We start from the raw sequence: 10,873 nt of genomic DNA on the forward strand, positions 1-10,873 counted from the left end.
CCCCTGCGGACTACCACCCCCTATAAATAGTTATCCTTTCAGTGTTTCTTTTCACAAATATAAACTACTATGGATACATATTCTTACTCCCCTCCTGCCTGTTATACAAAAGATAGCACACTATATACATCTTGGGGTTTTTTTTGTTTTTTGTTTTTAACTTGACAATATGTCTTGCAGATTTCTCTACCCCAAAAGGTGGAAATCTTTGTCTTCTTTTATGGCTGCAGGGTACTGTGCTGTGTGGAAGTACGGAATTATTTTGAACAAAGGCCCTATTTGTGCTGAACACTTGGGTTGTTTCTCATCGTTTGCTCTTACAAACAACACAAGGCATGATTCTGGGTGAATGTCATCTGTACTTTTATCAAGGTATCCATAGCATCGATGCTTAGAAGTATAGTGGCTGGTCAAAGGGTAAGTTCATTGATGATTTTGTTCATTATTCTCAAGTCTTTCCAAAAGAACTTTTGGTTTTCGCTAACCTTAGCAGTATGAGAATTCCTGTCTACACCCCCCCCCAACACCCCCCCACTCCGGTTCCACCAGCACAGCACGTTGTCAGACTTTTAAGTTGTTACCAAGCTGGCGGGAAGGTTGTAATTTTGAGAATTGCTCTTTTTCATTTTTTAACTTATTTATTTTTTGAGAATGACACTTTTGAGAATTTACATTTATAAAAGCCCCCACTAAGTAATGCTTCGTTATTTGGAATAGTCCTTTGTCCTTCCTTCTTTCTTTCCTTTAAACACCATAGGCCGGGGTTGCCTGGGTGGCTCAGTCATTAAGTGTCTGCCTTTGGCTCAGGTCATGATCCCAGGGTCCTGGCATTGGGCTCCCTGCTCGGTGGGAAGCCTGCTTCTCCCACTCCCACTCCCCCTGTTTGTGTTCCCTCTCTTGCTGTGTCTCTCTCTGTCAAATAAATAAGTACAATCTTCTAAAAAATTAAAAAAAAAAAAACCACCATTGGCCCAAATAGTTTGTGTTTAGTTGTTTAGGCTTAGTTATGTATTCTAAAACCTGAAGCATCCTGGATAGAACGAAAAAACTGGCTGGAGGAGGAAAGAGGAAGAATTTAGAATCCTGACGGGGCACCTCCACCTTCTGCACACCAACCTGTGCTGGGTACCCTACCCCCCAACATGGGGCTGACCTCCTGGCCTTGACTGAACATCTCCCTGCCCACTCCCTGACCACCAGCCTCCTGCTACCTGCTCACAAATATTGCCTATGACAGTAGGATGCCACAGAAAGAATTTTCAAAGACTTGCATGACATACAGCTAGCCCACTTGGAGCAAGAACCATGAGAGCCCAGCCAGAGCACCTCAAGTCTGTGGAGGAGTGGCTCAGGCTATTGTCCATAAATCTGGTGTTCAGTAAGTATTGATACAGAAGGATACATCTTTTTCATGTGTACTTGGATCATTAAAAATTGGTTTGAGCAAACCACTGGAGAAGCATGAAGTGTTCTTATGAGCATAGAGGACAATCTTGGTGCTCACGACTAGAACAGATGACAACACAGCCCTGGGCGCACTGGGGCTCCTGCCTGCCTGTGCTGGAGAGAATGTTCCTATTCCCTATGAGGCTCCTGCTGCCCAACTTCTTGCTACTTTCACTGTGGAAATTTCTTATGGAGGCTGCCAGAAACCGAATTAACACATTTCTGAGAAAATGGAATATGTAGACATAGATCTCAAAATTTGTAAATTTAAAACTGTTCAAAACCAAAACATGAAATCAGATCCTGACAGAATAATAAAATGCCAAGACTGCAGGCCACCTAATTGTTAGTGTCTTGCTTTCGAATGAAAAAAAAAAAAAAAAAAAGAAGCTGAAGCAATATATTTGGAAAATACATCTCGACTCAGCTATGATTAGCCTAGTTTTAGATCAGTCATGCTAATTTTTTTTTTTTTGGAGTACAAAGAAATTGTGAATAACTCTATCTAATAATTTTAATAATCTCTAGCTCTCTGAAAGTACAGTGAGAAAGATTTGGCAACAGTGTATTTTAGTTATACCATCTTAAAAAAAATGTAAGTCTATAGGGTGCCCACAAAGTCTTTTCTCATGCTAGTTTAAAGTTATATGGATGTTTGGGGCACCTGGGTGGCTCAGTGGTTAAGCGTCTGCCTTTGGCTCAGGTCATGATCCCAGGGTTCTGGGATCGAGCACCATACTGGGGTCCCTGCTCAGCAGGGGAGTCTGCTTCTCCCTCTCCCCACTCGTCCTGCTTGTGTTCCCTCTCTCGTTGTGTCTCTCTCTAAATCTTTAAAAAAATATATAAGTTATATGGATGTTCCTCTCCGCAAAAGTCTTACTTCCCCCGTGTTGTTCCAGACATGTCCTCCCACACTGATCACTGAAAGCATCCATGAGCGCTGATGCTAAGTCCTTGAGTCACGTTACACGGAGAGGAGAACTTTTATAACGTCTAAAGGCAAAATTCCCCATTTGTTAATTAGGGACCCTGAGGAGATCATGCTGAGGGCTGTCCTCTAGCTCCAAGAGTGGAATGTTGACACTCTGTCTGTTCCTGGAGGGAGGCCGTCTCACCTTCTCATTTCCGTACCAGTCATCACAAAGTGCATTCAGATGAACGGAGCAGTGGGCGCTTGCTTGCTTTAGAATATGGTTGGTTCTATCAGGCGATCTTCTGAAATTGTGGCTCATGTCCTGACATGGGAAGGATTCTGCTTGATTTCCTCAGAATAATGGGTTGATTTCCAAGGAGACACATTCTTATGCAGAGGGACTTTGTGGCTGTTGGGGAAGCATCAGAGGAGCTCTAATGGATCAGTCACGTTGGTACCATCTTCTGGGGCTGGGACGTTACTCTGTTATATCACTCTGCCTGGCTGCACAGGTGATTCATGCATTTGAGTAATGCCAGAGAAGGACTACGTTGGGCCCCGGATATACGCTGGGGCGCCCTCCTGCAGCATTCAGTCAAGGGGTGGAGACACGAACACTCACAGCCATTTATGACATACTAAGGGTTGAAGGAGGGATGTCCATGAATCAGTTTTATAGCCGAAGAGGTGATTACTCCACCATGTATGGGAAAACTGGGGCCGGGAAGGCTTTACGGAGGGAGTGACACTGAACTGAATTTTCAAAGACAGTAGCTTTTGACGAAGCAGTGGGAAAGAGCACAGCAAGGAGCAAATGCAAAGGCAGAGAGGAATGAGAGAGAGCCCCGGTGGGGCTAGGAGTGAGACACAGAGGGGGCCAGACGCTGGAGGAAGTGTCTGCATGTTTGAGGAATGGCTGGCACAGCCGGGAACCAGCAAACGTGGGTCAGGGCAGAGGACGCCATTGGGACCAGGCAGGGCTGTCCCCAGGGTCCCCATAATGAGCTGGCCGACCACAGGGAGTGGGCCTTGCAGAGGAGGAGGGGCACCCTCAGGGCTCGGGGGCCGGTGGGTAGGAGGAGAAGAACCCGGTGAGGGAAAAAGAGCATGGAGAAGCTTCGGGCTAAAATGGTCTTAGGGAAGTCAGAGGAAGAGAAATCTAAAGTTGAGGTTCAAAGAGCTATCGGAATAGCCCCCCACTGGTTCACTTGCCTCCTTTCATAGAGAAGGAAGTCGAAGTCTCTGCCTGAAGGTGCTGCTTTGGGGTCAAAGACTCTGCATTGTGTCCAGAAACTCCCATCCCATCCACACCCCTGAGGCTGTTTCGTTCCTGCTTGGTACTTAGAAGGGCTTAGCTGATCTGAATAGACGCCTCACCCTGGCACCAATACATAGGGCACCCTACTTCAGATTTCAATGTGTATTTCCAGAAGACTGATGCAGAGGAAAGCCAAGAAAAAAACTCATGGGATTTCCTAGAAGAAAAAAGGCCATTAGAAATCATAGGTGACCTTTTCCAGTGGCCAGGTGATGTTAAAAAACCGAGTGTGGCAGGAATTATGAAATAAAATGGAGGCAGGCGATCAGCTGTCCAGTGAGTTTACCCATGGAAGGTCAGCAAGCAAGGTCATTCCAAAGTTTTAACCTTGAAGCTGACTTTTCTGAATTATCTCATGTTAGTAAGATGGTCTAGCCTAGTTAATGATAAATGTGTCAATGGATAAATTACAATTTGCAACATTGTTTTTGTTTTTGTTTTTTTTTTTGCAGACCGAGTAAGGTTTCTAGTAACAGTATGTCTGGCTGTCTCTAGAAGTCTCCCTATTGTTCTCCTCCCTCTTTTCCCTCCACCCCACTTGCTTTCTTCTTTGTCCTCTTTTCCACTGCAACCACCCTGGATGCAGCAGGTTCTCAACCCCGCGAACCCCCCCCATTCTTTGTCATCGCAAACAAAGGGTCCCACAGGTCCCCACAGGCAGGGTGGGGGTTCTGGAGGCCACCTTCCTCCTTCCTCCAGCCTTAGTACCAGCATTCTTTTTTGGAGGTGGAGAGCTTCTCCAGGCTTCATGATCACCTCCAAAGCAAAAATGCTTCTAACTACCCACCGTCGTATCAAGCCACAGAATCATGGAAGGACTAGGTTAGAAAGGCACCCCTAGCCTGCATACCCCTCCGTCTCCCTCACCTAGTCCCTGCCAAGGATCAACTGAGACAGGGCTAGCCGTGACAAATCCTGGGATTCCAGCCTGTAGGAAATGGGTTGAGGACCCAGAAGCCTGAACTGTCAGGATGGAAAGAAAACCTTTTCAGTGGGTAGGTGTGTTTTCCTTTTCATAGGTTTAGCTTGTGAATAGGTGGGGCTGTGAATGAGGGGATACTGTGCAGTGAACAGACTTTATCCCCAGCCTCGCAGCCTTCCCATTCACTGCCCTGGGTCCTGCTTCAGCTCTCCGCTCTCTGTCCTGTTCTCTTTCTCCCCTCCTCTTCTTCTGCATCAAAGCAAGCCTTCAGGAACGGATCCAAAATATACTCATAATATGGTGTCAGTGACCGATAAAAGTTTCAGGTACTACTCAGTAGAAACATATTTGTATTCTGATAGGGCTCAGAGCCTTTAAAGAAAGGAATAAATCCATAAATCTTTAATGGAGAAATGTTAATTAAGTAGTAGAAGAAAGTTTGGAATTGAGTGGACCATACCTAGTTTTCCTGAAATCACATGACAGATACCTATTCTATTTAGAAATCAAACACACACACACACACACACACACACACACACACACCCTACTTACCCACTTAATTCCAGGCAATATGTCAAATTATATACATACATACATACTCTCTCTCTCTCTCTCTTTCTCTCTCTCATTTAAGTCTTACCCAAACCTCCCCTCCCCAAATAAAAACATGCAAGGTAGATATTTACTGTTTCGTGTATATGCTGCTACCCAGAAAGTTAATCGCCAAAACTTGCACTGCCCATAAATTTGGAACTGGGATGTGAGTCCAGCTTCTTTCTCCAGATCAGGAAGCTGCCAGAGGTAACACTCTTTTCATGTGGTGGGAAACAGCTTTCCTGCTTGCCTCCCGGGTTGCTTAGTTAAGGAATGCACAGAGCTCTAAAAATCTTTTAAGTCATCTTTAAAAGTCCTCTTAATTGTCTCTGTTTTCCTCTGAACTTCCTCGTTTGTGGATGTCATCCTCGTAATGAAGCCCAGTGCCTGCTCTATTTTCATTTTTCAGCCAATGCAGGATATAAAAAATAAACAGCATATGGTGCAAAGTTAATGAGATTAAAAAAACAAGTTCACTTAAAATAATCCATGGGCTTTTCTACTTGTGTTCTTGGTCTGGCTTCAAAAACCACAGGCGTTTTACTATGCTTTAAAAAAGGGTGAATATTTGCATTGTTTCTGTTGAGGTCAGTGGGAAACCAATCTCACGGAATCAGCACTAATAATCATGTTGTTTGTAAACAAGTGCCGCGCTAACCAGTACAGACTGAGACTTACTGTGATGGGCTCGAGCGTTAAACATATTCAAGGCAACTCTCTCCGGTTACAGATCTCATGCTCGCGTGATACCCCTTCAGCCTGCAAGGATAATAAAGTCTCACCCAGGGAGGAAGATGGGAAATCAGTTTCTCAGAGTGGTAGCCCTCTGAAGATAGCCTACAATTTATATTACCATAATAGGTCGACCTGACCCTTTCAGAAAAATTTCCTACACCTTTGAAGCAAATTAAAAAGAAGGAGGAGGAGGAGAAGTTAGGAGTCCTTTCTTTATTTTAAAATGATTAGCTAACCACATAAAGGTATTGTTCCTTAAGCTACATCAGTTCTCTGCGTTGAAAGAAACAATTAATTAGAAAATGCATGTGAATAATTTTACTTGGATGTTTGTGTTCAGCTTCAAAGTTCTTTTGACAATTAAGTCCCAAGAGCCCACGGTGGGTCCAGGATTGTTCTGAGTAGGGTGGAAGAAGGAAGAGAATCTTGAAGGTGGGGACTTTTTGTTCTTAAGGAATTGATAACCCAGCTAGAGGGACATAAGGGCCTTAATAACATAATAGTATCAGACACTTCCCTTATGACATGCACTGTGCTCAGAGCTTTGCAAGGATTATTTAATCTCCGAAGCCCAGTGAATTAGGTACTGTTATTTTTCTGTATTTTTGACAGGATGAAATCAAGGTTTGTGTGGTTTACTGAAATCTCAAAGTGCTGTGAGGATTATGAGAAATCATAGGCACTATATCGGGTTTTGATATTGTTTCCTATTTAAAAAAAGAAGAAAAAAAAAAAAGAAAAAAGACCCAAACAAAGCAAAAAAACAAAACAAACAAAACAAAACATCAGTATTTTGAACCAGACAGAAGTTTTCCTCTCTCATAAACCAAGTCTGAAGGCAGACAGTAACTGAGCCGGCAGCACACCTCCCCTTAAACACCCCGACTTCCCTGTCTCCTAGGGATCTGGGAAATGTAGACTTTAAAAACTTTTTTTAAACAGGTGGTCATGTGCCCAGCTAAAAACTGGGGCTTCAGCTACTAAGGGTAAAGAGAACAAATGTTGGGTTAGCAAAGCAACTTGCTTCTCTGCCATATCTATGTGCCCTTCTGCGGGGCACAGGATAGACAAAACACGTGCTTCGTAAATCATAGCTGTGAAACTCAAAGCAGCTTAGAAGTGGCTGGGTTTGTTGGTTTAAATACAACTATTTCTGCCTGAGGTTTTCCCTTTTCTAGATGGATGCCCTGTCCTTAAATAGGCAAATGAGTGAGAAGGGAAGGCGTGCTGAGTACTCCGGACAGGGCTTGCCTCTCCTTTTCCTCCCCCAGATATGCCAGGTGGTTTGTCCCAAGGTTTGCAGCTGTGGAAAGGTGGCAGAAAGCCATGTCAATGCAAAACAAAAGATACTGCCTGGGTACGGGCATTTCCCAACCTAGGATTCTACTTTCTTCCTGTGCCTTCTTTCAGGGACTACAAATGATACCTCCAACCCCTGGCAAATGGAGAGCATCTGGGGAGCCACACTGCATAATTCCAGGGGACACACAGTCATAGGGCTTGGAGGCATCCTTTTAGTTGGAGGGCAACAAGCCTGGCACCCCCTGAGGGCTGTGTCTTGACTCACTCTGTGCATTTGTTTTGAAGAGTTTCCCAAGGATCATCTCAATCTCACAAATTCCGAGATCTGAGAGAAGGCTCCCAGGTCACAAAATGTTTGCACTGTGTGGATCTGAGGAGTCGTTTCCAGCTTTTTAAAACCCTCTGAGGTGCCTTTAGTTCTGAGACTCTATGCTGAGCAAAGTTGGCTTATCCGAGCAGTAGAGAGGTAGCGGGGCAGGGAGCGGTACTGAGAAAACGAGGGTAGGATAGAGGGACAGGAGGAAGGGACTGGAATTTCCAGCTGCTTCATACATTGGGCCAGGAAGGGGTGGAGGAGGAAAAAGAAGTGAGAGGTAAGGCCCAGATCCTTCCATCGCCTTGTGTGCACATCTGAACTGTTACCAAAGTCTTCCCCAGCCTCTCCTCACCATCTGCCCCACGGAGGGTCACTGCAGGCATGCATGTATGACTTCACGTAAACTAGAAAAAGATACCCCATCCTCCAGTGGACTCAGTCCTGTGCCAGGACTCAGTGAGTGGCAAGTGAGACTCTGGCTGGCTTTGCAGCTCCCACTCATCTCCTTGGCTGGGAGCCCTTGAGCAGCAAACAGTCCGCACATTCTTAAGTGGGGACTCTTTGGGGTCAGTTCACTTATCGCCATCCCCACAGTGCCTCCTGTCCTCATCCAACTTCTCCATCTCTCATCCCTCCCTTGGACCGTGCTTCGTCGTGACAGATAGCTCCGAGAGCCACTTACAGGCTCCCATTTAGCCTTTCATGTTGTCAAGTAAGGTTACACATTTATTCCTAGAGATACAGTGGCCGGATGAAAAGAGTTTCATCATGTTGGTTTTAAACTTGTGATCTGTTAACAGATCACACAGCTGGAGGGCACTGTGAATTAATTAAAAATAAGTCCTAGAATTATTCTAAGCGTAAAAAAGCACACCTGGATTGCACTGTGTTTTGGAGGCTGAATACATTTAAAAAATGTAAACATTAAATGAATTTTTATGATCCTTAGTGTTTCTTCAAAATTCACTGGGAGCCTCAAGAAGTGGAGGTGGTCAGGCCTCCCTGGCCTGAGAGATGAGCCTGGACCCCGAGACAGTCCCCAATGCTACCTCCCATCTGCTCTGGCTCCACCCCTTCCCGGCAGCCAGCGGGTCCCGTGACAGCCCGGATGCAGTGCTGTCAGCCCGCGGCTCACATGTGGCAGTCCCTTAGCACTGCTCTTGGAAAACCGGCCTTGACTGATGACCCCACCTCTGCGGCCGCTGCTGGCACGCCGGCCCCACTCTGCTCTCTACCCCACTGGCCTTCTGCTGTCTGGGATGCCCTTTCCCTTCTTTCTCTGGTTTACTCCCACTTTGCAGTTTTCCGCCCAAGCCATACTTCCCCTGCCTGGGTCAGGCTTCTTCATTGACTACCCTCCTAGAACCCTGTCTCTTCAGAGCATGTTATGTGCACACAATTCTACGTTTATTGGTGTGATCATTTGTCTACCAGCAGGTTCACTCCGTGAGGTAAGCACCCCCCCCTTCCTTCTCTGCACCTCTCCCCACTATGATGGCTACAGAGCTCAGCACCCAGCCGGTGCAGAGGAGTAACTCGGGTGTTATTTGCTGAATGAATGGGGCTGAGCCAAGAGGCCACCTTCTCAGCTGCTCCTTGTGTTACGCTTTGGGAGGGAAAACTTTTCTCATACACGGGTCCTTGAGAAAGCAGGTCACCAGCACCAGAGAGAAGTGCAGCTTGAGAAAGGAGACATCTGAAGGGTCAGAGATGCCAAGGATCTAGCCCATTGAATTTTAAGGCCTATAGCAACATCCCACATGCTAACATTTCCTATAAGTTAGGGAGAGAAAAAAAGATTTATGCTTAACAACTTGGATGTTCTTGGAGGAACGCATTGATAATTTCTCAATGAAATTTGTGAATTTCATTTTGTGAAAGAAAGCACATAACCAAGTCCTTTGTCCCTTACCAGAACAATGAGGGCACTGCCAATAATCTACCGTTAAAGGTGCCCACTGATAATCTTAATGGATCAGGGACAAAGCAATTGAAGATACTCAGGGTAAAATAAAAATCACACATGGATGAGAGGCCTGGGTGGCTCAGTTGGTGGTGTCCAACTCTTGGTTTTTGCTCAGGTAATGATCTTGGGATTGCATGATCAAGCCTGCATGGGGCTCTGGGTTCAGCAAGGGGTTTGGTTGTTCCTCCTCCACCCCCACCCCCCGCCCAAATAAATAAATAAACGATTTAAAAAATAATCACATATGCACTACATTAATGCACATGAGTTGCTTGGAATTTATTGTGCTTGAAGAGTAGTTTTATTTTAGAAGTTTATGTGTACTATGAAGCAATTAATCACATATAAGACCCAGAAGGGCCTCAGATAAGTAACTAAAATCTTTCCAGAAAATGGAGGTGTTTTGCTCTCCAAATGACTTGCCTTCGTATTCTTGATTATTATACATGACTTCAAATAGGTTTATTTCCCAAGTAGTTACTTCCGAAGAACCAGAGTGGAGCTATCTACAAAGTGTCTTTATCCACACAGCAGGGTTATCAGTGATAGAAGCCATACAGATGATTATAAGACATGACATAATCGTAGGAGAGAGTATTGAAACACACCTGTAAGTGCCCAGTAAGAGATTTTGATGGGAATAAAATGAAAGAAATGTCATCAAACACATATTTATCTAAAAGGCATAGAAAATTTCTAAACGAGGCTGTAATAAAAATATTATTTATTACATACCATTCAAAATGTGGATGGTCAAATATAAGATAAAAAGTACAATGTTCTAAAATGTAATAAGGTGTTTCTTCATACATTTCATTGATGTTACTATGTTTCTTGTGACCCTTGAGAGAGACTGCAGTAGCCTAATGGGAAATTTGACTTAAGGTTCTGGAAGTGTAGCCCTGTCAGTGGTGGGTTCCCAGTGTTACCTCCGAGCGCGGTACCAGATTGAGGATTGAGGATAAGGGCGAGGTGCCTGCCAACAAGTCATAGTCCCAGGGAATCTTGTTCGGTGGGAAAGTCTGAGCTTGCTTCTTTATTGGCCAAACACTCTATGACATTTCAGGGCCGCCCTGAGTACGTTTTAAGGTAATTGTTTATTTCCCCTATTGAAGACAGGACCAAGATAATAATTATCTTTTTATTCTAAAACATGTCACAAAGTAGATTCAAGATAAATTTGTTTGATAAATCAGTGGAACTTATTCCCATCTAGGTTGATTATGTATGCTATATTATTCTTACTAAGTACAATGTGTTACTATTCGTCAGAGTCCCCAAATTTATTTATTTCCGCCTGTTTTTTTTTTCTTCCATATCCCACTTATTGTTTGCCTCCTAAACTTATGGATCACTGC

This window comes from Lontra canadensis, unplaced genomic scaffold (genome assembly GCF_010015895.1).
Source record: "Lontra canadensis isolate GAN:19392208 unplaced genomic scaffold, GSC_riverotter_1.0 scaffold92, whole genome shotgun sequence".
NCBI lineage: Eukaryota > Metazoa > Chordata > Mammalia > Carnivora > Mustelidae > Lontra > Lontra canadensis.